This window comes from Phalacrocorax aristotelis, chromosome 5, assembly GCF_949628215.1.
Source record: "Phalacrocorax aristotelis chromosome 5, bGulAri2.1, whole genome shotgun sequence".
Lineage (NCBI taxonomy): Eukaryota > Metazoa > Chordata > Aves > Suliformes > Phalacrocoracidae > Phalacrocorax > Phalacrocorax aristotelis.
The window spans coordinates 29,570,308-29,595,698 of NC_134280.1; the positions used below are offsets into that span (position 1 = coordinate 29,570,308).

A 25,391-nucleotide genomic window follows, 5' to 3' on the forward strand; every position below is an offset into this window, starting at 1 on the left:
ATATTACGCACTTTCAATTATGTTGGGGAGAGGACTGGGAATCATGGCATTTTTATGCAGACTATGAAGTGTGGCTTCAGAAGACTGATTGCCTTTCACAGCCTTTCCAATAACCAAGCGGGAAGGAAAGAGCAATTTTTAATCCTTACTGTCAAGCTTCCAGGTTTATAGCATTAAAGAAAGATGGTCAAGTTTTTTTCCTGGGTTAAAAAGAAAACAGAAATTCCTTTGAGTTGATGGCATACCCATTTTAAAAGTGGTTGCTGCTGGAATTTGGGACTAAAAGAACATAAGGCTCCCTTACTACCATGGCGTTAATATATTGATGTTGGGTTTTTCAAACCAATGTATGAGTGTGTAGGGAAGATACACAAATCTATGTGAAAAGAAGAGCTGACAAAGTAAGACATGGGGGACTTGAGGAATTGTTCATGCTTTGAGTTCATATTAAAATCCGTAGTGTCTCCCCATAGCCTCAGCCTGTGCTATGTGATACCACACTTGTTAATTTTGGAGAAATATGTGAGCACAGATATAGAAGTGTTTTCAGTTTGTGGCATCATTGTACTTTAAAAAAGTCTACTGAGTCATTGTTATAAATAGTAATAAAACACTTCTGACATAAATCTAAGTTTGTAGCAGGGAATGGGCCAAGTATCTCTCTTTTTCACCTAAATACAGCATGGTAGAGATCTTTCCAAACATAACAACATTGCTAATTTCTTTTCTTCTATATTATTAACTCTTCCCCTACTGCATAAGGGTGAAGACGGTGAAATAAGAGGTAGTGATCACAGCTTTTTGACATCTAGCAGGTTTTGCTTTACTAGAAGAGTCTTGAGACCATTGTCACTGAAGTCACACGAATGTTTGTATATAGCAAAGGGATCAGAAACTGAGTTTATGCTAATTCAGTAAATGAAGATCTGAGAATTCCCAGTGGGAGGGAGTCTAAATTGAGGTTCATGTGTTTTTCAAATATAAATGTATACAGATCTAACTCAATTGGAGTAAGATATTGAACCATTTTGCAATTGGCATTGTTTACAAGAAGGGCATTACATTGCTGGAGCTGTCCAGAGAAGGCCACAAAACTGGTGAAGGGTGTGGAAAACAAGTCTTATGAGAAGAGGCTGTGAGTGAACTGTGGCTGTTTAGTCTGGAGGAGGCTGAGGGGAGACCTTATCATTCTGTACAACTACCTGAAAGGAGGTGGTAGTGAGGTGGGTGTCAGTCTCTTTTCCCAACTACCTACCTATAGGATGAGAGGAAATGGCTTCAAGTTGCACCAGGGGAGGTTTAGATTGGATATTAGGAAAAATTTCCTTACTGAAAGAGCAGTCAGGCATTGGAACAGGCTGCCCAGAGAGGTGGTGGATCCACCATCTCTGGAGGTGTTGAAAAAATGTGTAGATGTGGGCACTTCGGGACATAGTTTAGGAGTCATGGTGGTGTTGGGTTGACAGTTGGGCTTTATGATCTTAGAGGTCTTTTCCAACCTTAATGATTCTATGATTGTCATAAAGGTTTCTTCGTAATTTCAGTTTTAAAAGGACTTTGTAACTTTACATTTTAAAAATGTTGTCAGTTTTGAAGTGTGGTCTATACATTCATTGTTTTTCTATGCAGCAAAAAGAAATGCTCAAGTCTTTCCCTCTGGTCTCTTTTATTTGATTGCTTGCATTGTGGTTGTAACTACACTGCGTGAATTCTTGACTTGCTATGTGGACAAGATTGAAGTCCCAACCAGGTTTGGATTCAGTGTTAGGATCCTGGATTTTAGCGTGGATTTAGCTGTAATTGCACAATAGCATGATAACAAGTGAAAAACTAAAACCAAAACATCCAACAGGCAAGACAAGTTACCTCATATCTGAGCCCATGATCAGAAGTCATGCTGAGAGGCTGTTCCATCTGTGTTGATTCTGTACTGAAAGACAAATAGTCCACAACAACTTTGCTTTGTTGACTTTCTCAGGCTTGTAGAGGCTGTTTAACCAGATTAGGAAAAAAAAAGGAAATGTGGGATTCTTATTAGGCTGCCTTTGTTCTTTTTTTAAATCTTTCTTTCCGTTGTCTCAGAAACAAAAAGGTGGTTGTTATTCACCAGCAGAAATGTGGCAAACGTGAATAATTTTACGTGAATTTATGCAGTGGGTCGTGAGGTCTGAGCCAGCGGTTGTTGAATATAGCAGCAACTTCAGGCAAGGAAATCTTTCTATGCTAGAGGGAGAGTATTGAAAGGAGAAAGAGGTGTGGAAAGAAAAATCCCTGGATAACATGTTAATTACAAAAACAAAACTGCTTTCAAGGGTCAAGTATGAAAACTACCTTGTCTGCCTCAAAATGGTTGGAAGGGGCTAGAATGGATGCTTATTAGCCAAACCAAAATTATTTTGTGTTTGCAGGGCTGAACATTTATCAACACGTTTGTCATGTCATAGCTCATGCTTTGGTCTTGCTAATGCATGCATGCTCTCTCTCAAAGTTTTGCTATTAATTTTACTTTAGATGGATGGCTTTTTCTCCCTCCTCTGACTCTCAACTTGTAATACAATGTGTGGAGACTTGATCAGTGACTAAAGCAAATGGGTTTTGGGGTAGAAAGGGGATTTGAACACAGAGAGATTAGATTATTTCATTTTGGTCTGGGAATTCCAGTTATGTGGAGTTAAAATTCATCATTTGAAACAAGATGGGTTTTTTTATTTATTTTATTTTTGCAGAAGAATGTATTAACATAATTAATGCCTTTTAAAATTTGGAGGCCATTTTGTAAAGTAAGAAGCTTAGTGGTCAGATAAGTGCTGTTCACAATTTGCGTTCACTTCCTTTTTCTCATCACCAGAATCCATCAAGCAATAGGCTGCACACGTATGAAGTCTGTTGCTTTAATCATTATGAAGTATGTTTGCTGCCTTCAAGCACTGCTCCTCAGGGCACACACAGACCTGCTTCACATTGCTGTTTGGATACTAACGTCCCCTTTACCTACACTTGCATCTGGCATCTCAGGGGTTTTTTGCTTTGGGTTCTTCGGGGGTTTGCTTTGTGTCTTATTTGCAACTGTTGTGTAACGTTCTCCTGCACTGCACAATTGTTGATTTTCATTCCGATGATGACTATATTCCGTGAAATAGATGTAATTTTTTGTGTATATTTTGCTGAAAGCTTTGGGATTCTTAACAGAGAGAGGTGCTATATAAATGTAAATTGTCCTTATTAATGAATATAGCGAAAGCATTAGCATGATCAGTGTATTTGTGAATGTTAAGTTAAAGCGAGTGAAAAAAAAATTAGCTGGCAAAATCACACATTTCTTTGTAAATCCAGCATTTTTATGTTTACTTCTAATTAGCCACAATTTTCTGTAATGCAAATGGCATCCCAAAGGATGGTGCAGCCTGCACAGCCACCTTGTGCAGCTGGGGAACTTGCAGGGTCTTTGCCTGAGATGCTGTACTTTTCTTCAGCTTGTGGCAGAGGCTGGGTGATCTGTGGGCCATATGTTCCTGAAACAAGTAGTAAGTCACATCTCTCTGAGTTTAGTCATCAAGACTGTACCATGACAGTGCTAAGTTGCACCATGGCAGAGCCTAGGTGTCAGACCAAAGCCAAAAGAGCATATGCACGACACTATTATCACTTAAATGTCAGACACGTCACATGGTGCAACCCTTTCTCACATTTCAAATAAGCAATTTCCTCTTTTTTCCTCCCTTGAACATGGTGCTGTCAAGTATATCCAAACATGCTGAGTACACCTCCGGAAAGGTTCTAGAGACTTTGCTTGACTTATTTCCTCAGCCCAGAACTATGAAACATTTAAAGTCTGATGCCAAATTCATTGCCAAGTATAATTCTTCATTTATTTATGTGTCTTATCTTGGGGAGTTTCAAAGTGCTGGTCTGACAAAAATGAATACAGTTTTCCTTTGTTTAGTGAAAATAGATTCAGAGCTGTATCTTGTTGCAGATTTAAAAAAAATACTAATAAAAAACCCAACACTGTTACATTACATAGGAGTAGAGTCCAAAGCCCCAATCTCATCCAGCTTTCTATTTTTGGAGGTGCTATGTTGGGTCCCACTGTGCAAGGTCTTATACTCAACAAAGTTAATTAATTAATTGAAAAATGGATCTTCCTTATTTTAGGGTGAAAGTTTCCTTATGGAAACTTGCACTCCTCCAGAACATTCAATCTAACAGCACACAAAGTTGAAAATGGGGAAATGAACCCCATACCTCTGCACAACCCTAACTCTGCCTCTTGTGTCCCACCCTCAGAGCTGGCCAGGGTCATGAAAGAGAGGGGCAAGACACTGAGCAGTCTGCCTCTCCCTGGAATGGATTGCAGGAAAAAAATTGATATGCATGTCCTGAGAAACCAAATGGCAAATATAAGCTATGTGTAAGTCTGAGAGGAGAGCATAAAGGGTCTCGAGTTTTGAAATGCAGCAAAGGGAGCATTCTTTACTAAAAAAACAGGCTAAATGCTTGTCTTTTGGGCAGGTATGGGTCACTTCTGTCCTGCTCAATGCAAGGCCGTAGGAATCCAGAGCTGCACAGAAAAGGCTTTGTTCAAAAAGGGCAAGTTATGGTTGCCCAGGCATGTTACTGAGCCTTAAATTTCTAGTCAGTCAGAAAGTGAAGTTTTCTTGTTCTCAGTACAAAGTATGGTTGGCATTGCTCACTGTGCATCCATCTACAACATGTTTTGTCACTGATTAGCAAAAAAAAAAAATGCACTGCTCTAGGAGTGGATGGTCCTTTACACAGGAATGGTTATTCTTTAAGATGGATAGTGTAGAGGCAAGGTAGAAATTGAATGAGGCTGTGTAATAGCTACATGTGCTTTGCCACTGTATCTTGTGTTACACTGGAAAGAGGATTATGGTCATGCATTTAAATATTTTGATTTACAAAGCAGGACAAGTATGAGCAAGCCATGTGCTCTCTCTTACTGCATAGCCTTCTCTGCTTGGTGTCCTAAAATCACCTGTGCTGTTTCCCTGTCCTTTACTAACCTATGCCTCCTGAGACTGTCCTCTGACTCCTTTACCTCTGGAATTTATTTTTTTCTGAAACATAATGCGGGGTCTTCTGAACCTTTGGCTGCGATCCAGCCACTGTTCCCCATAATGTTAAAACCAGAAACTTAATGTCTGGCAGCTTACTGTCCTTCCTGGCTGACAGATTTCTGACAGCAGTTAAATTCAAACTGGCATTGGCAAGCACAGCAGTGGTTCAGTGGTTCCTGGGGCTCTCAGGAAAGGTGTGCTGCTCGTGGGAGGAGGGCAGTCCAGAAACCCCTTTGGCCACCAGTTCCGCAGGACTGTAGGTTGTGCCACTAGAGTTACACTTGCACTGTGTTTTTTGCTCCTGATGCTATTTGCAATTTTCTTCCTCAGAAAGGACAAATGGGTACTGCATACTCACTATGCTAAACAGGGAAAATGTTGAGTACCTGGACCTCCTGGTACATGTTTAAATGAGCCTTGGTTTTATTTCCTACCCATATGGGAAAAAAAAAAAACCAAACCACAAACTACTGGTAGCATTCAAGATAAACTACTTTACAGATAGAGTTCAAAGTTCCATTTCCCAGGAACCCCTCATCTAGATCCTTCCAACTTTGGGACCCTAGCCCTATCATTCACTTCTTATGGAAACCCCAGATTTCATGGAACTCAGGTGACCCTGAGCATTTTAGAGTGTATCAAAACAGAAGGAAGTTGTCATCTTTAACCAGAGCGGAGCTGCTGGTGCTGTGCATGCATGCTTGTTCAAGGCCATGCATTCTTCAGCAGAAATAAATTCTGTCAGGAATAGTCACAAATCTGCCTGCGTATGTCCTGCCTGCTACGGTTTGCATTTGGATCACCTCACTTATTGACAGATGTGTAAAATTTTATATACTGCACTCCCACAACTCTCTTGTGACTGTCCTGCTGCAGATGCTGGTGAGCCTGAGTTTTGGCAGCTGTGTTAAACATTCATATGCATTCAGGTTGGGGTTTTTTCCACCCCTCCAGCCTTGTCTTTTCTTATGTGATATATTATTGCATGGAATTATTTTACATTAATTCTGCCTATTTATTGGTAATGTCCCATTCTTTCAGTCATTTGGATGCAAATGCAAAAGATAAATCCCTGGAGAAAGTGCAGGTCTGTTACTGGAAGATGAGACCATACCAGAGGATACAGAGTGAAATGCAGATGGTGTTGTTAGCCTCTTAAATGTATAAATAAAGACAAAATGAGATTGTCCATGCAGCTGGAATGAAATCATATGGCCTTGTGTATGTTCCTGCCATAGTGTATTTCCTAGTGTGAGCAAGAGACTCTAAGTTCTGTCTTAAGCAGGATGTTGTTTGACCAAAAGCTCATACTTGCTCCTTTAATGAGCAGCAGAATGATGTGTGTATGTGTTAACTTTCCTCTGCACAATATTTTTTTAACAAAACATCATTTAATTTTAAAAGCTAATATGTGTGTGCGGTTAATTAAGAAGCCACAACTGACTATAAGGCTGGTAAGTTCCAAGAAAGAAAGACGAAGATCACTACACTTCTGCTTATAGCTATTTGTGAACCAGCTGATAATGTGCAAAATTAAGATTTCAGCAGTAGCATTTTAAAGGAATGGTTAATGGCTGAAGATTAATTAAACAGAGTTTTTCAAAAGAGAAGCTGTTAAAATCTTGTGTATAGGCCAGTGTTGTGGTTTAACCCCAGCTATCAACTAAGCACCACACAGCTGTTCACTTGTTCTCTCCTCCCCGGTGGGATGGGGGAGAGAATCAGAATAGTAAAAGTGAGAAAACTCAGGGGTTAAGATAAAGACAGTTTAATAGGTAAAAGAAAAGCCACACACACGCACAAGCAAAGTACAATGAGAAATTCATTCACTCCTTCCCGTTGGCAGGCAGGTGTTCAGCCATCTCCAGGAAAGCAGGGCTTCATCATACTTAATGCTTACTTGGGAAGACAAACACTGTAACACTGAGGGTCCCCCACTTCTTCCTTCTTCCACCAGCTTTATATGCTGAATATGATGTCATATGGTGTGGAATATCCCTTTGGTCAGTTGGGGTCAGCTGTCCTGGTTGTGCCCCCTCCCAACTCCTTGTGCACCCCCAGCCACTCGCTGGTGGGGTGGGGTGAGAAGCAGAAAAGGCCTTGCCTCTATGTAAGCCCTGCTCAGCAGTGACTAAAACACCCCTGTGCTATCAACACTGTTTTCAGCACAAATCCAAAACATAGCCTTGTACTAGCTACTATGAGGAAAATTAACTTTACCCCAGCCAAAACCAGCACAGCCAGTCACTTCCATACTTAAGTGCAAACCCTAATAGCATGTGGTATTTCCATTCAGCAGGCAAACAACGTAGCTAGTATATTTTTCTTGAACAAGGAAATCTACCTTACTGGATATGCAGTATGGGTGGATGGATGGATGGATGGATGAATGAATCTAGCATTGCATACTGTGTTTTCTTTTCCCTAATTAATACTTGTCTGGTAGCAGTACAGAGAAATACATTTCCTCTGAGAATATGGTAATCTTAAATAAAATTGCTAAATCTTATTTTAATGAAAGTGTAAGGGACATGGTTAAATCTGATGTGGTTCTATTTTCCCACTACTCTCCAGTAGTCTGTTCTCAACACTTTAGGATTTTCAAAATGCCCAGCTTTTCATTGCTCCAGGTTGTTTTCTATCAAATTGAGTCTCTTTAGTCTTGCAGAGTTGCTCTCGCTAAGGAAGAAAAAAAAAAAAAAAAGGTATGTTTTCAGTCAGGTTTATTCTGTACTGCAATTCTGGTTAAATGGTGAATATTAACCAAGGCCCATTTTCCTGATCAAAGAGAAACAAACAGGTCATTATGCTGCTCACAGTTGAGAGGCTTGTCCTTCCAGCTAGTCCTTTGCCAAGAAACTGATTTTCTTTTGTTTTCCCAGTTCTTGATCTTCTTGTTAACTATCTGCTGGCTTTCCCCCAGCTTCCCAACACAGTCATTTTGCCTTACCACCATCTAGCTTCTGGATATGCAAGTAGTTCCAGAGAAAGGCCTGGTGACTTGGCCTTGTGTAAGCTTTGCTGTGTAGCCCAATGTAAGGTGAATCTACATTGCTGGCCTCAGGGAGCTCACACTCTGTCCAAAACTCCTAATTTTTTTCTTAGCTGCTACTAGTTAAATGGTAGAAGGGGATTCTTCTTCCTTTCGTTGTAAAGATAATCTTGGCTTAATAAAACTGACCAGTAGATGAGGGTGTGGGTTTTTGTTGTGCTAGGCTTTTAAGTCTGTACATACGTCTGTCTTTTGGAGGTGGAAGAGGTTGGACGTTGAGGAGCATAGTCCAGCTCATGTGTATGAGCACCCGTATGTTCAGACTCTAGGTGATGACATGAGCTCACTGCAAGCTCTGTCCTGACTTTTCACTTTGCTGAGATAAATTAGTGGCTTCTGGTCAAACTATTTTGAAAAAGCCGTCAAAGTTTAGTGGGGGGGCAAAGAATCCTTTCCCAGAAATCTTAAAACAATGCAAAATGGGTTAAGTTTGGAGGAGAGGAAAAAAAGGGCCATCACCGGACTGCTCCAAAATGCTGAGTAGTTCCAGTTAAGACAGCGGTGATATCTGTCTAATAAGGATGGAGAAGTAACTCTTAGATGTGACAGGAAGAATGGACACAGACTGACTGGAGCCATGAAAAAAGTTTTCACAGTATCTTCACTTCTGTTTGAAGTTATCCAAGGTCAGTGGGACCTGTCCTAACAGGTTCCTCAGAGCTACAGGTAAAGCGATCCTCAGCTCCCCTCCTCATTAAGCAGTGAGGAGCATAACTGAGTCCTGGGAGCTTTCAAGCAACATCCCAGTTTCTCATATGTTCTCAAAGTAAGCAGGCGATTGTTTTTTTCAGTTCACCAGGAAAACCTCTTACACCAATTGAGATGACTGCAGCACAGGGAGCCATGGGGCACACCTCAGACCTACCAGCATTGCCAGGTTACACTCCTGCCAGGAACAATGCAGTAACTCTGGTAGGGTTTTCCAGCATGACTGCCCATGTCCAGGCAAAGTGCTTAGATCGGTATGCCGCTCATGCAGCTTAACTGGGTAGTGGAAACCTTACTGTGGAAACGCATCCATAAGACGTAGGGAATTCTTGCCATATTCTCAGAAGATAGTTTGCACGCTGATTTTTCTGCAGTCCCAGCTTACCTGGGGTTTACGCTGGCAGATCTTTAAGATTTTTCTGCTAATCTTCATTTTTCTGTTCGACTGAGTGACTTAGCTCTCAACATAATAAGATATAATATCTCTAACCGGGCCAGAGATCTGACCTCCGAATGAGTTGATGGGAACCTCCTCATGGAGGGTTCAAGCATCTAATAGCAGGATAAAATGACTGCTCCTAAAAAAAGTCCAGGACCTTGCTCCCTGCTTGTGTCAAGATGCCAGTGGTGAAAGGTTACCCAAACACTTAGTAAGCAGCATTGCTGACAGCAAGCATAGGCACAAGCACGAACAAGATCTTTCAGTTAGTAGAAAACTGTAAAAATTGATGTTGTTTGAAAAGCTGAAAATCACTCGATATTGTGCTAGCAAAAATATTGGGAGGACTGATGAGATGTGATAGAAATGGCTTAATAGGCAACAGGATGCTGAATAAAAAGAGAATAATTGTGATTATTGTCTGACAGCTGTGCAGAGCTTGCAGTCGATGACAAACTCTAAAACATGCTATTTGTCAATCCATGATCACAAATCCACTGGCACAGACAGTAATCCAAGGGGTCGTAGTAAGCCAAGAAATAGTTTATTGTTTCATCAGCTGGAGTCTCCTGATGCAGTTAAGTTGGTGTATACTCTGAACCTCTGTGATTGTCCTTACATCCCCAAAACAAGACCTGGCACCATGTGGAGTCAACATGTACTGTGGCTAAGGAGCAGTTTCTCTGGCAGGCCATGCAGCAGCAGAGCATTTGTTGACATTGATCAAGGTATCTGTATTGATCTTGGGATCGTCTAAGAGAATTGTGACTATTTTGTTAGACTGCCGTGGAAAACAAAATAAATAACTTGTCTTAAACTACATTGTGGCCTGCGTCTGAGGGAAAGTGAGGCCTTTCATTAGGACAGAGGGACATGAGAAAATGATGTTGCTTCAGAAAACCATACTAGTTATCTTTTTTTTTGTCACTAACTTGTCCTTGGATGTCTGGAGGCCATTTTTAGAAAGCAGTGGAGAGTGATTGCATGAAAGATTTTATACTCTTCAGTTGCCTGCAAAACAGGTAGGTGCCTTCGTTTTTTCATTCCACCAAACTGAAGTGGGGAAAACCAAAAAACAACTCACAATAAAAAAGATGCAAGAGTGAGTGTGAGATACTTCTAGAAAGTGCTAAAAACTAAATATATATAACATACTTGTAGACCAATAAATGTCCTCTTCATTTTTTTCCCCTTCTTGTTTCTTTCGGGTTTCCTACTTGTGTACCAGTAGGTCAGTGTGACAGTTTTGGAGTGTCACAGTTGAATCTGCACGCTGGGAGGTTGTTAGCCCCTTCCCTCCAGTGACTTGGAAGCAGTGAGGAGAAATGAGAAAGAGCCAGCTAATGTTTCGACATTTCAAACAATATCGTATCATTCAGGTTTTGATCCATATTTATGGTTTAATTCTTTATTCACTTAAAATTTTAATCTTTAATAAATTTTTCAGCATAATAGTATCTTGGGGGCATTTCTTCTCCAACTAGTATTAGCTAGAACATGTCCTTCAGCTGTGGAGTTATCTGTTAAAAACACTTCTGCCCTTGGGCTTTGATGCCTACTTAGTTCTGGATATGGTTATTACCTTGTAAATGGGAACCAACTGCAAATCATCATTATGGTATTTACATAAAATGCATGGAAAACAATTATTTTGAGACTGGGATGTAAATTTAAGCATAGAACATATTTCTAATGCAAGCGTTGTACATGGCCTGGTAATTGAAAAGTAAGTAACCATGCACCTTCAGAGGGATGAAAACACGTTCAAAACATGGTCTGTCTTGCAGTGAGGCGGGGAGAGGGCAACTGTTTTCTATGCCTGAGACACCATAATGCTCAATAATTGTCTGAAAGGACTGCTTTAATTGAGCACTTGTATGCTGTGAGTGTGCTGCTAACCAGGGGACCTGGACTGCTTCTGCCCTGCTCTCGAGTAATGACAGAGGAAGCCTTCCACGGCTGGAGTCCCTGCTCTACATATCAGCTGATACTTCCATAGCATAACGAAGGGGTGCGAGGTTGTGGAGGAAGGTTGGGGAACAGCATCAGAGCAAGAAGCCTGTTCCTAATTGTTATTGATTGTTAGTACACAAGTTACAAGGAGACAGTCTGCAGTCCTTCACCTGAATAAGGTATTGTTTTCTTCCTCTAACGTCTTCTGCTGTCCCTGTCCCTGATTTGAAAAAAAAAAGAAACAGGAGGCAATTATTTTGTGCCTCTGTATTCAATGACAATGTTTAAGCAGCAGCTGCTTCAGAGGGAGAGTAAAAGGGACTGGGGGGAAGGGATTGATCTTTTCCTCCTTTTCTCTGTAAATACCACTGTCTGCATCAGTGGTGATGCTTTGACCTCTTTGCTACAGAGCTTGAAAAGTCTTTTGCACTTAGTGACATGTTCTGGCTCCAAAATGGAATAGGCAGAAATCTAATTCTCTTTCTTTGAGTGCTGCTACAAATAGATTATCAATCTAAATATGAGACCTGCTTGAGAATTCCTCCCAAAATCTAGACTCGTTAGTCTGAGTACTGGTATTTTTTTACATGTCTGTGTGGCTTCTGAAATGATTAACAGTATTCCTCCATACCTTTTCACCTTTAATCTGCACTCTGCCCACTATCTCATTACTATTAGCTATGGCAAATATAGCAGATGTCTAAGCAGCTTCATTGTTCTGTTGTTTTTCTTTTCAAGACCCTAGTGCATAGATAGATGTTAATTTCTCTTTTGTGTTAAAACGTGCCTCCAAGAAATAAGATTACCACTGTTCAGTCTTTGGCCAGTAGAGATACTGAGCTCTCATATCTTCTGAATGCTTTGTGTCAGTTAGTGTTTCTGCTAGCTCAGTGCATTTATGGTGGAGGTCTGTTCTTCTGTAATGCCCATGGAACCTTAAATTAATGTCCCTTGACTTTTAAGAAAACAATTTTAACATGTTTTCTAAATGTTTTCTTTATTCCCAGGGTTGAGAAATTATACACAAAGACACCTGCTCTTCCAAGTGGGTGGAAATTGAGAATTTTGCCAAGAAAAATGCTGTTTCTCAGAAAAGATTCAAAATATGCATTGTTTAAAATGTGGCATAAACAAAATAGATTATGTAAGGTTTGTGGGCCCTTGTTTGGGATGAGATCACTCACCCGTGGGTCCATAGCTTCTCTACTAATGATACTTAGTGGTTGCATCTAAAAACCAATGTGTGAACTACTGGTTTTCCCCGTCGACTTTGAAAAAGATAGTTAGGACGCTACGGCACTGACTCAGCACAGCTCCCTTCAGTTCTACATGAGAGCCACGGTTGTGCTTGAGTAACACAGCGGTGGCTCCAGGCCTTTAAGAAAACTTGTTTTTTTTAAATGGGTCAGATTTACAGGTAACAAATGTGAATGTGTGTTTACTGGGAAGAAAAGTGACAGTTCACATCTGAATTTAGATAAACACTGGAATAAATTTGATAGTGGATGCTTCATTTCTGTAGGTGTAGGTAGTAACATGTGATAGTCACTGTATATAAGATCGCAGCAGTTGCCACAGTACATAAAAGGATACCAGAACAGATGAAATCATTAATGCTTTCATATTGTATCCTGTATTATTTCTGGTGACATAGCATGCCTGGTACTTAATGGGGCATATATTTGAAAGAATCAGCAGGTATGGTGTTCTGCAAAACCTGAAAATCCGCAACCTTGCATCAGAGACCAAAGCAATGTCTTGCATCTGACATGTTTTCAAAGTACAAATTGTGTCATTGGTGTAGTTACATAAGCTATAAATGGTAAATTTATGTTGCACAATCTGAAAAGCAAATGGTAGCATGTGGATTTGTATCTGCTGCTCAAAAAGACGACCAACATTGAAGACCTGTTTCCATCAAAGTAAGTGGCAAAATTTCTGTTGATTGAGGTGGGAAAACAGAACTGGTTCCCCTGCCTGGTTCTCCCTGAAAGAATGATGAAGTGATATTTTCTTTTCTGTTTTATACTTATTAGTTTCACAGCCAGATTACTGTAAGTTGATCTTTTTTGCCATACTTCTGCATGACTGTTTTTGTTAACCGCTTTCATTACCTTTTGACCTGTTCTTTGCATCATGCTATTGACAAAATGAGTTTTACATTTTTTTACCCCAAAGTTTGGAGCATAGAGTATGGAAGAAATCCATAGGAAAAAAGTCTGAAACAGTAATTGGACTAGACTACAGCATTTAAAGTAACCTATTCTATTGTCCATTTACCTCCCACATGAAATGAAAACTCTATTTTGATCTGAACTGTCACAGATAATTTCTGCACATAAAACACATCCAGAGACAGCTTTCAAATGGAGTTGTCGCTTCTTATTTAGCAGGCTGGGGACTCTCTATTGTTGTCAAACCCTCTTTGCAAAAGCATCACTAATGCACTGATTTGTACAGTTGTATGTAAGAGCAGGAATGGTTGCACAGCCTCCATGAAACAAAAAAATTGTATGTAGGTGCTGGAATCCTCTGCAGCTGAACTTACCTACTGCTTAGGAAAAAATTCCTTTTTTAATATACTATTTTTAAGCAAATTTTCATACTCTGTCCTGGTGTGGGGAGGGGTTGTTTTTAGAGTAATGGGGTTTTAGTGTGAATAGTGATGATTAACATTTAAAAGCTAGTAACCAATATTCTGTTATTTTCCCTGACCTCTATGGGACCAGAAATTTGACTTTAATCTCTTCACAAATTTCAGGAATTCTTAAGCAAGTGCACTGGGAATATCTCTGAACTATGAATACAGAGCTGCTGCCTCAGAGTCTATTCCAGCCAAGATGCTGAGGCAAGGCTGTAGGGCACTTGTTTCCAGACTGCTATTCTGATGGTGGCCAGCGTGGCCAGCTGGTGAGGCCAGCTGGAAGACCCAGCTATGGCATCGCAGAAGACGACAGCTTAAGAGTTGAGAACTACCATTCTTCAGACTTTATTTTTATAACATTCAATTTGTCCTCAAACATGATGTATTTTCATAAAGTGGATTTGCCTCCTGGCCTCAGTTGTATTCTCATAGATTTGTGCCATTGGAATATGCAGTGATGTATTATTTGTATTTCATTTTTCTCTCAAGGTTGGAATATTGACTGGGATTAGGGGTGAAGAATTTGGTTAGTGCGATGAGTTGTCCTTTATTGCTGTCTCCACAACTACTCTGTGCAGGATTAAACAGCAAAACACAAGCTGGCAGAGCACTCTTCTGACCTAATTCTGCACCACAACACAGATAGCAGATTATCTGCTGATCTATCAGATAAGCATGACTTTGTCAAATCCAGATGCGTGGTCAGGAGTGAAACACAGATGAGGCCCGAGAGCCAGGGTCTTGCATTTTTCCCAGCTGCCTGAATCCTTTAGGTATCTTCCCTGCTGCAGCTGGGGTTGGGGGCAGGACTGGACAGAAGGAAGCTGCTGGTTGCAGAGTGGCATCTACAGAAAAACAAAACTAAGAGCTAGAGCCTAAGACATTAATGGTCAAAGCCAATTGCCTATTTTAAGGGCCATATCTTCTGTAATGAAGCAAGAGATACAGACTGGAAATCACATTCTGATTTCTAAGCTGTATGCCAGAAGATTTGAGGGTTCTTTGTTCAATGTGTCTCAAACTCCCTCCTGGAGAGGGACATGATGGGGAGGGGAGTTCTCTGTTCCCACTTTTGCCTGTATTCATGAATCAATTTTAATGGCTATCCCATGGGGAGCAGTGAATTAGATGGGGGGGAAAAAAGGGTAATTTTGTGCATTAATGGAGTATGTACTTGAAGGGAGAAAAATGAGGGAAGGAAAATTCTTACGGTCACTGTGCTTAAGTCAGTGAAAATGCACATCCACCAGCTTTCAAACCTTGGCCATTGCAGAAAAAAATACAGCAGATGGAAGCGATCTCTCCTCCTCGCAAATCTTGGTGGGCCAGCTTGCTTTCCTCTCTCCAGGTGGGACAAGTGTACAGGGCTGGACTGGATACAGCATATCTATCTCTCTCCTGCTCCCGGAATGGAGGCTGTGAGCCACGTTTGTGCTTAGTTGGCAACCTTATAAAGTTGAGGACTAGAGAAGCGGATGGGTGTTTATCCTGCACTGGAAATAGTCATTTTGGAGGCTGTATTCTCACAGGTATTCTGTACACTTTACAGTTACCTGGCACCAAGACGGCTTGGTCCTATTTGTCCAGTAGCTCTATCAAATTGTTAGTTCTTTTAAATAAAAAAAAAATTGTACACTGTCTGTATGCAGTGACTTTAAAAAGCAGTGAGGTTCATAAACTCTGAAATTGTCTTTGCAGCCTGTATAGGCATGTTACATTTGCTTCCTTCCTCAAACACCAAGTATCACTGTCAGGCATTCTGCGGACCAGTATTGATTCCATATTATCTGTTGCTCCCCCACCTGCTTTTACTGTTTCCATTGTTCTGCGGTGTGTGGGAACAGGACTATCTTTTTTATTACACATCTGTGCAGAGCCTATTGCAAGGAGAGCTGCATCTCTGATGGGGGTGTTACAGCACTGTTTTGTCTGCAGGTGTTCCTGAGGTGGTCTTGAAAGGTTTGAAGGCCATCTCAAAACTATGTGGAGGTAAGAAAGATACCTGTCAGAACCTGGGGTGAGGCCACTTCAGCCTACGTTGTTTAGCCTGGCCCTCACTACAGAATTTGGAAAGTTTTGTAGCCTCGTGCGTGCCTGACCTTTCAGAGGTAGCCTATGCCTGTTCCTCCCCTGTGCTCCAAACCAGCTAGCAAATGGCCTGCTCCAATCCAAAGGTGATGTGCTTAGGTTAATATTGGTGTGTCCTTCTGAGAGCACAGTGCCATCCAAAAAAAACTTCAAAGCTTGCTTTTCTTCAGGTCTGCCTTCAAAACATGAAGCAAACATGTCCTGCAGCAATGCCAATTACTGGCTCTTGAGAATATCCCTAAGTAATGGTCACACCCTCATTTCAAAGGCAATGTATGGGGCCATTATCTGAGCAAATACAGTGCATGTCACTGAAAATCCATTGATGATGATGAATTCTGGTTACTGTTGACTGCAGCCAGGTATGGGATGGTGAGTAAGGGGTAAAACATTAGCCCTTGAGCTCTGTGGGGATTTTCTCTGTACACAGGTCTAGGTTTCATAACAGCTCAGGCAAGATACAAACAAAAAGAAAAACTGGAGATGAGTCTCAGGGAAGAGGTGGGGAAATAAGGAGGTAAGGAAAGAAGAAGGAATAAGAACACTAAAAAAGCATCCTTTGGGGGGGAGGGGGAAGTTAGATGAAAAGATCTTTAAAAGGGAGAAAAATTAAGGATTTGAACAGTGCCAGGAGCTTCTCCTTGCAGACTGGCAAAAAGATGTTTGTGTATCGAAGAGTTAATTCAGGTTTGAAAAAGTCCAAGAGTTATAGGGAAAGCTAAATTGCTTAATTATTTTGAAACCTTCAAGGAGAAACATATTGGAAAGCTATGGGAAAAAATACACTGCTAGAAATAGTCTTGATCTGCTGTGGGATGAGTGTGTTTGTGTTTGAAAATGCTATCATGTCAACACTGTTTTAGTGTCCTGAATTTCATTGTTAAATGGGGTTAACTTGTATGAATCCAAAACATTTTGAGATTTTCTTTTTTTAAGTAACTTCTGCACATGTGATGCGACACTGCTATATGCCTCCTACCAGTAAAAAATGCAGAATTCCAGAGATGTGCTGTTCATAGATCAAGGATTGATAAAGTTACCCTTCAGTTATACAAATACCCTTTTGTGGAAATAGTCAGTTTCAGCTCCTCTCATTTCCATGAACTGGTGTAAGCACAGTGTTTTGTATACTTGCAGTAGGAACTTAGTGCTAGAAGCAGAACACATTTGGATTTGCAGAATGTGGATGGGTGGCATTCCCCTACCTGTTTCCCTGCTTGAATAGTACCAAATAAGTGATTATCCCTTGCTAGCGTGTACCATCGTTGACCATGGGGAGCAGACCCAGCTCCCTTCAATAGTCAGAGGAGGCCCCTGCAGTGGGTGTGCTAGAGGAGCTGCAGTTGGGATCCTACCCTGTGCTGCCCACTGGTGCAGTGCCTCCCAACAGGGAATTTCAGGAGTGATCTGAGGCCACAGTATACACACATCCTCACCATCGATTATGAGTTCTTTTATTTATTCATCTTGTTCATGTTACAAAATAGAGGCAATGGAAGAAGAGATCTGTTTTCTTACTCTTGACTCAGAACATTTACCATTAACCACTCCCCCCCGAGCTTTCCTGTATTATTCACTTGTCAGCTTTAACCATGTTCCCCAGGGTGAGATTTCTGCTTATTTTATAATGAGGAACAGTACTTTCAGGTTTTTCTATGTGTTGCCACCAAAACCGATGTTACAGCCGGACTCAGCAGCAACAATGGCAACATGCAATAATAACCACCCACATCAGATTTAGATTAACTGTTCTTCTGTTTAGTTCATATCGTGCCTCAACAGCATGATCTGATTTGCTGTTTTCACATAATCCATCATTAATTGTCTGAGTTAGGAAACTAGGTTCTTCTGAGGTAGATGGAGAGAGATGGGCTCCCCTGCATTCAGAGTGGAGCTTCACTTTCTCCGGCTGCAGCTATGTCACTTGATATATCTGGTTTTTATTTTTAAAGTGGTTTGCTTTCTCAAGCATGAGGATTTTGGGGACCAGTAATGCTTTTAAGCATAGGGGGAACTAAGCAGTAGTCACCGGCTGCAAACCTCCAACTCTGGTGGTGAGGGAGAAGTGGGTGTTACAGCAGCATTCACAGACTGTCTCCTCCTTCATCTGAGGAAGCTGCTGCTGTGGCTGCCAGAGGAAGCTTTGGGTTTATAGGGGCCAGCTGTGGCACCCACATGGCTCTCGTCAGTGGTGGCAGCAACAGGAATAGGAGCCGTATTCTCAGTGTTCTCCTTCCCCAGGGAGTGCAGGAGAGCAAGTAAGAGCAGCTACTCAGAGAGGCAGAATTATTTCCAGGGCTGGTGGGAGTACAGGTAGCGAGTTGCACAGAGGCAGGGGAGACTGTCTGTCTGTCTCCCTCCCCCCCTTCCCATGAGTGGTACAGAAGCTCTGCACCCCTTTTTCCCCAGTCTATCAGTCCTTTGCTAATTGTCTTCTACCACCTAAAACTTTTTGGTCCTTTCCTGCTCTCCTCTTTTTTTTTCCCTACAGCCTATTGATATCTTCCCTGCCTCCCCCTGAAGCTTGCTCTGCCGTTGCTGAATTGCATCTTACCACCCCACGAATGAGAACAAAATAAACTACTTTATCTCAATCATTGGGCAGCAAAATGCAATTTGCTTGTGTTGCTGCAGATCTTTGAGCCAACTCTGGTCTGGACACTTTTATCACTTTGCAATCGAATCTGCTGAATATCTCAGATCCTCTTGCATTGGGAGAAAATGTTATTTTAAGACACAAAAAAAAAAAAGCCAGCTGTGTACTTATGCATGCACAAACCCACAGTGGTATACATGTCCTCATATACCTCTATATGTATGAATGTACACGTATAATAAATAAAAAATACTTAAAACACTTTGAAAGTCCACACCTAACTTGCTAATGTCAGCTGCAGTTGATAGACAGCTAAGTCAGACTCTTTTTATAGTCCATTTCTAAAATGAAACCATAAATTTCAAAGCCAGGCTTCATCATTGCAGAGAAAAAAGCTTTTCCAGCCTATTGATGAAATATAACATTTGATAGGATTTATGAGGCCCAGATTCAGGAGGATCATTTGCAGAGCACTTAGAGCTGCTTTTTCCTGCCCTTTGCCTTCCCTCCTCCCAAATACACATACCAAAAAAAGCCATTAGTAATGAAAAATTATTAAGGAAGATTTTTCTTGATTCCATACAAATGTCAATTTGAGAGAGAGAAAAAGAAAACAGTTGCAGGAGTTCTTACAGTAAAGAGGTCTAAGTAGAGCCAGGGTGATGATATGAGAGGAATATTGACTTTTACTAATAAATACACAGTGTGATTATTGCTGTAATACAGTCATTTGTAATGTGTGTGTGAGTGTATATGTATTTTTAATAGTGCCGGATGGAATTTATTTTTTTATCACATTGAGATATTCACAAACCAGCCACATAAAGTTAAAAATAAAAATGATACCCAGCTTCTCGGTATCTTGATAAAGTTTCCTTCTGGCTTGTATTACCAGAGTGATAATTTCAGAGGAAAAACATCATCTGTAACTTGTGATCACAGTATCTGTCAAACGGTAGGAAATGAAGAAAACTGCCAGACAGTGTCAGATTTATTAACAGCTCTAAGAAAACTAAAATTAATGCATTTTCTCATCTTTGATGGGTTGAAATGTCCATGTGCTGTACTTATCTTAATGGACAAGTGAAGGAAGTAGCACTCATCAATTAAGTCTCTCATTAAGCTGACTACAGCTTAATCTGGAGCACATGCCAGGAGTACTCTGTGCTTACCAGGCTGTACCTCAAAGGTGTTGCGGTTTTTCTTAAGGAGTGCTCATACCACAGATGCCGGGAGAAAACGAGCTTTATGCTGCCTTCAGGAACGCGCAGCCAGCCACTGGACCAGGGAGCATGCAGTCCTACCAGGCAGGGAGGGGGACAGCCATACAAACCCGGACTGCGCCAGTTGTGTGACAGGAGTTGTTGGCCTGACTTCCATTGGAAAACTGTATTTCCACCTGTTAATAACCAGCCTTCAGCAATTTGGGTTGAAAATGCCTATGTAGGAGGTGTGCTGAAGCTGAGTTTTTATGGAATATGATGACAGCTGTTTGGGGGGGGCCTGGAGAAAGAAGACAAGGGGTTGTTTTGTCTGTGTAAAAAGTAAAAATAAGCAGCATATGATTCTTTCAATAAGAAGCTGTAGTCTTTCCATACGCTGGAAGAGGGGCTTTATATTTAGGAAGGGAACACAGGCTAGTCTTATACCAGACTGTGCCTTTGCCACCCCTTGAACGATGACAATTTGACTGTGTTATAAGATTTAGAGTACTTCCCACACACATGATAGAAACTTGGCTGCTGACTTCACCAAAAGTGCTCGTCCTGAGCTGCCAGAGCCTAGACGTGCTTTCCAGTAGTTGGTTTTCCTCACTGCAGGGACCAGAGAGGTTCCTGTTGCAGGAATGAAGGATGAGGTGAACTGGAGCATGAACAGTGTCCCCTTGCCCTTAGGCCCCACCTTCCAGGGAGGGAGAGGGTGAGCTGATTTGAATGCAAAAGCCTAAGAATGCCATGGCAGGCAGGACAGAGAAGAGGAAGGATTGCTGGAGCAGCCAAAGAATGGGGAGGATAAAGGAGGAGTGATGGTTCAGGGCAGAGTTGTGGGCAATAAGTGGGTGCTTCAGAGTAGAGAGAAGTTCAATGTCCTGTTCAAATGCTCATTTGAACCAATGCAGATGGGAAGAAGTGCTCTTGGGTGCCCCAAGCCACCTACGGCCTCATCATTACTGGCAGGCTGCTTTGTGAAATGGGAGATGGGTTTCGAGGAGTGCTGGAAGGAGAAATGCTGACCTAGGCGTGTCAGGGGAGGTGTTTCTGTACTCAAGCAGCCTGTGGGACAGGGATGTGCTTGTATGGGAAGCCAATAAATGGGTGGAGGAAATTGGCATCCTTGGCTGAAAGGTATAAAGGGAAAGACTTCTGAACACCAGGATGAGAACAGAGAACGAAGGCAGCAAGGCAGAAACAGATGTGGAAGGATTTGTAAGGTGTGTCTCTAAACACAGCAGTTGAAACCATATGAGAATCATTGTGTAGAGAGAGAAATAGGCCTCAACCAGAACACTTGCTTTAGCATTTCTGGGACTTTCCACCCAAATGCAGAGAGAGAGGCTTGCTCTTCCTCTTCTGGGTTAAATACACCAGGAAATGATTGTGTGTAGTTTGAAGATTCCATTACTTCGGGTTTTTTTCCATTTTAATTTAACATTTTTCCCAACAATTACTGAAAAGGACTAGTACTTCAGTCTTAAACACTGAAAATCAGCCCTGACTTCTCCAAGTGGAAAAGTGGGAGTAATTTCAGAGGCGCAGTGGAGCTGCAGCCATAAGGAGGAGCTGCAAAAGTTGTGCAAGTCTGGAAGCCTGGGAGCTTCCGTTCCCTGCATAATAAAAAGCGGTAAAGTTACACTACTAACTTTAGGACCCTGAGTTCAGAAATATTTCTCCGAAACATAGTTCAGCTTATAAAGTGTTTAACTGTGTTGATGTGGAACTTGTGATGAAAGCTAGTTGAAGGAATGTACGCTCCCCAGTCTCTGCGAATGCAAATGAAACAACTGTGCTATGAGGAGCCCAGCTGTATGGGGGAGAGGTGCCTAAGGAGGGAGGCTGCTGGAAGGGTAGGCCGGGTGGCCTTGAAGGCAGCAGAACTTTGCAAAATCCATCAACCGCTTCAGCATCTGGCAGGGTTTCTGTTGAGCAATAACCACAAGCTAAATTTGCCATATATAATTCCTGAGAGAAGCTAGTGGTAACTGATGTTTTGACTTTTGAGTGCGTTCCTGTGAAACTGCTCAGATCTCAGTTGTAGTTTGGAAATACTGCCCTGTCAGAGAACTAAAATTAATTTACCTTCAGGGTTGTCCCCATGGTAAGATTGTCATAAAATTTTTAGCCCCTTGCACTACTGCAGTGTAGAAAATATAATTAAGCCTGTTTCTCTTGCACATCTGTTAAATGCTTCTTGTGTCATTTTAGTATATATTCAGAAGAAGTGACCTTTGTATCATTATATTGGACTTAGGATGTTCCGAAAAGCGCATATGGATTATACTCCCCTCTGTGAGAAGCCCCATGTATTATAAGAGTCATTAGAGCATGCTCGACAGTGCTTTCATTTTGCTGTGCATTGCACAGTAAAATACATTAGAAATAATTTCATTTGTCTTTGCTTTTCTTTAGCTTGTAGTTGTAACGTTACATGCTTTCCTTATAAGGCTTACGTGCTTCACCTTGCATGTGCCAGTGGCTTAATAAGAACATCTGCTGTCTCTCTGTAACAAATCTGATGATTTTTCTATGCACGTATATTTAGTTGTACATATAAATAGAATCCAGGCACTGTTAGATGCATATGAAAGTGTATGTCAGATTGAAATGGTAACATATGAGGTTTTCTGCAGTTCCATTTATGAAACATCAAGTTAAAAATGAAGCTGTGAAGTAGCCAGAAAACTTTTTTATTTCTGCAGCCAAAGGCATATACTTGTACAGTCTAACTTAATTAGGTCTCTGATATATTCTTAGAATGGTCAGTATTTCATGTGTTGTATCATTGTCTGCAAGTTGCTTTTTCATTATAGTTCGTCTTCTATGCAGCAGAACGTAGGAGAGCATTGCTCCAGATGTCTGGCTCCTTTCACCAATTTTGTTGCTGTCTACAGCAAAATTTGAGTTTTAGCTCTACAGTGCAAATTCCCTTTGAATCTTTGGATGCCCTTAAACAGCGTAGTACTGGAATATGTGTAAATGTGTACAAAGTACGGTGATTGGAGTGGCTGGTTTAAGAGGAGCTATAAAACAGTTCCATCTGGAGTGCATTCTTGAGGTAAGCTCAGAATACACTCCAAATTGTCAGCACACTACTCAGGAAAAACACAAGAAACAAATCATCTTTAGTGCGCTTTGCTTCCTTTAATGCACATAAGGATAGTGTAAATGGAAGCTGGTCAATTTACAACAGTTTGTGTAAAATTGTCCCTAGGTTTTGCTTCTGTACTTCAGCCTTTGTGAATAAATGCATCACACTGGATTGTAAGTATACCTGTGTGTATTTCTGTGGACATAACGCTGTCTGTGTTTCAGTAAGTATTGTGTATCTGTCCATTAATATTTATATGGAACTGAGAGCTTTGCTTCTTGCAATTTTTAATAAACATTGATGGTGTTACTGGTTTATACAGAGCATTCAATATGCTCCATCAAAATGGCAGCTCTAATTAGGTTCCTTGAATTAGCTAATGGATTTCGAGAAAGATAGCTTACAAAGCTCTTACAGCTGTCCAAGATATTCCTGCCATGGCAGAAAGACAAAAGGCCGCTGGAAGCTACAGACTTTAAAGCTTTAGAAATGCAGCTGACAGTTAAAAAAGATAAATTACATTTGTATTTTTTTCCCGTAAAAGTCCTGATGCTGAATTAATGTTATCCTCATAGTGACCATTCATTAAAAACACCCAAAAAAGCCAACTTTATAGTAAGGATGCATTTCGGCTATGAGATCTATGCTTTTCCCTGATGCTTTGCACATGGTATAAATGCGCCTTTTTTTTTTTTTTATAAATATGTAAACTGTATCTGTAACAGGATTACTGACACAGAGACTTTTTTTGTAGTTGAGGTTGAGATTTCTACCTCGTTTCCACCTAGGCCAGATATAAAAACAAACCACATAAAGGATCAGTTGCTGCCATTCTGCGAGTGGCATAGATTTGCATGTGTGTAACAACGGGTAGGACACAGTCTCTAATGTGAAACTTGGAGAGGGAATTTCTGGGAGAAAATGGATAGCTACTCCAGGCTCTGTAGTTTTCAACAAGATATGTTTTAGAACATGGGCAGCAGCATCTACTATGAGTGAATTCTTAGATCCTAGATTCTTCCCTCACAAGGGAGTGCAGAAATTAAGACTGCACTGAATTGTCACCACCTCTCCCTCCTGCTTTTGCTTTGTGTGTGCTAAAGGGAATTCCTGAGGGACTCTTGAATGGCTAATTCATTGGAAGTCTGTAAAGTACGTATTATCTCAGCTTTAGTGATAAGTTTAATAAACTGTAGTGCAAAAAGCAGTAGCCTGTGAGTGAAAAAAAAACTAGCTGCCAGTTGCGGGCAGGTGTGATAGCCATTAAGAAATACAGCTACATTTCCACACAAGAGCTTAGCGTTCAGCATTTGCTTTGTTGAATTGTTAAAGCTTTGGAGGGCTGAAAATCTGCTCTGTGTTGATGTGACCTATCTATTGTAAATATGCCAGCTGCTTTACATCAGTGAAGTAAAATATCCCTTCCCAAGCCATGTTGTAATACAAAGTGCCAAAAAAGGCAATTTAAGTACTTTGCTGTGTAAATCCAGAAGAAATTACCTTGGAGAGAAGGACCTCAATTATGCTTCACACGTGACTTCTGCATGATGGATAAAAGGCATAATTGATATCATCTTTAGTGAGGAAACCAGAGACTGTTGCATTGTCTAGAGGCTACTGAAAATACCAGGAAAATCTGTTTTTCATTATTTTCATTGTGTATTGTTTATAGAGAGTTTCGTTGTTGTCAGCAGCCGAGTCCCTAATCTCACTGCTTTCCTAGCCCTTCGGAGACACGTGCACGTCTCAGATCAGCAAGACAGCAGTAAACTGGTCACATGCCAGAAACAGACATTGCTATTAACCAGCCTGAACCATAAGGCATCTTTTTTTATTATTAGTTAAAATCTGGTGATTGCCTTCCTTGATGAGGCACAATACATCGAGCAGAAAAAAAGTCTTTTCTTTGAAGTAAAGATGACAAGCTGGCTACAAACAAGAAAATGTCCCCTTTTCTCTTTCCTTCCTACTTGACTGCAAATAACCTGTTTCTGTTAGAGTAGCACATACCATATCTGCTGTTACGGTGAAGTTAAACCTCAGTGTGCCAATTTTGTTTCTGTAAAGCAATAAATTAAGCTATACCTCCCATTATTTCTGGCTAGCTCTAGTCCACTATAAGTTATAAAGGAGAGTAATGGAGATGAGAAGTGGCCTGGATTGAAAAGATGATGTTCATCTGAATGTCTAGACCATCTGCCATGACAAACAGGAAAAGGTGTTGTATATCATGTGAAAGGAGGGAAACATAAAAGGATGCTTTATGTCAAGCCACTGAGAGATATTTTATAAACAGTTTGGAAAAACTGAAAGTGATACAAATCTGTTGGTCTCAATCTTCAAATTGTTCTTCTGAGGTTTCTGTAAACATATTATTAACTATTTGGGGAAAGAAAAGGTTAATGACACTGCTAATTCATATCATGCAAGGTTCTTTCCTTCTTTCTTCCTAATGAGTCTGTAGGAACCTAAGAATATCATCTTCTTTCTTTCCGCTAAGCTCCTAATGTCAAGAGGTCAGTAGT

General features: G+C 40.9%; 1 protein-coding gene across 3 annotated transcripts in view; it reads left to right on the plus strand.

Moving 5' to 3' along the window:
* The window catches only part of PARD3B (par-3 family cell polarity regulator beta), a 442,892-nt gene that overhangs the window by 359,210 nt on the left and 58,291 nt on the right, over positions 1–25,391 (plus strand). The gene's annotated exons all lie outside the window — the stretch shown is intronic.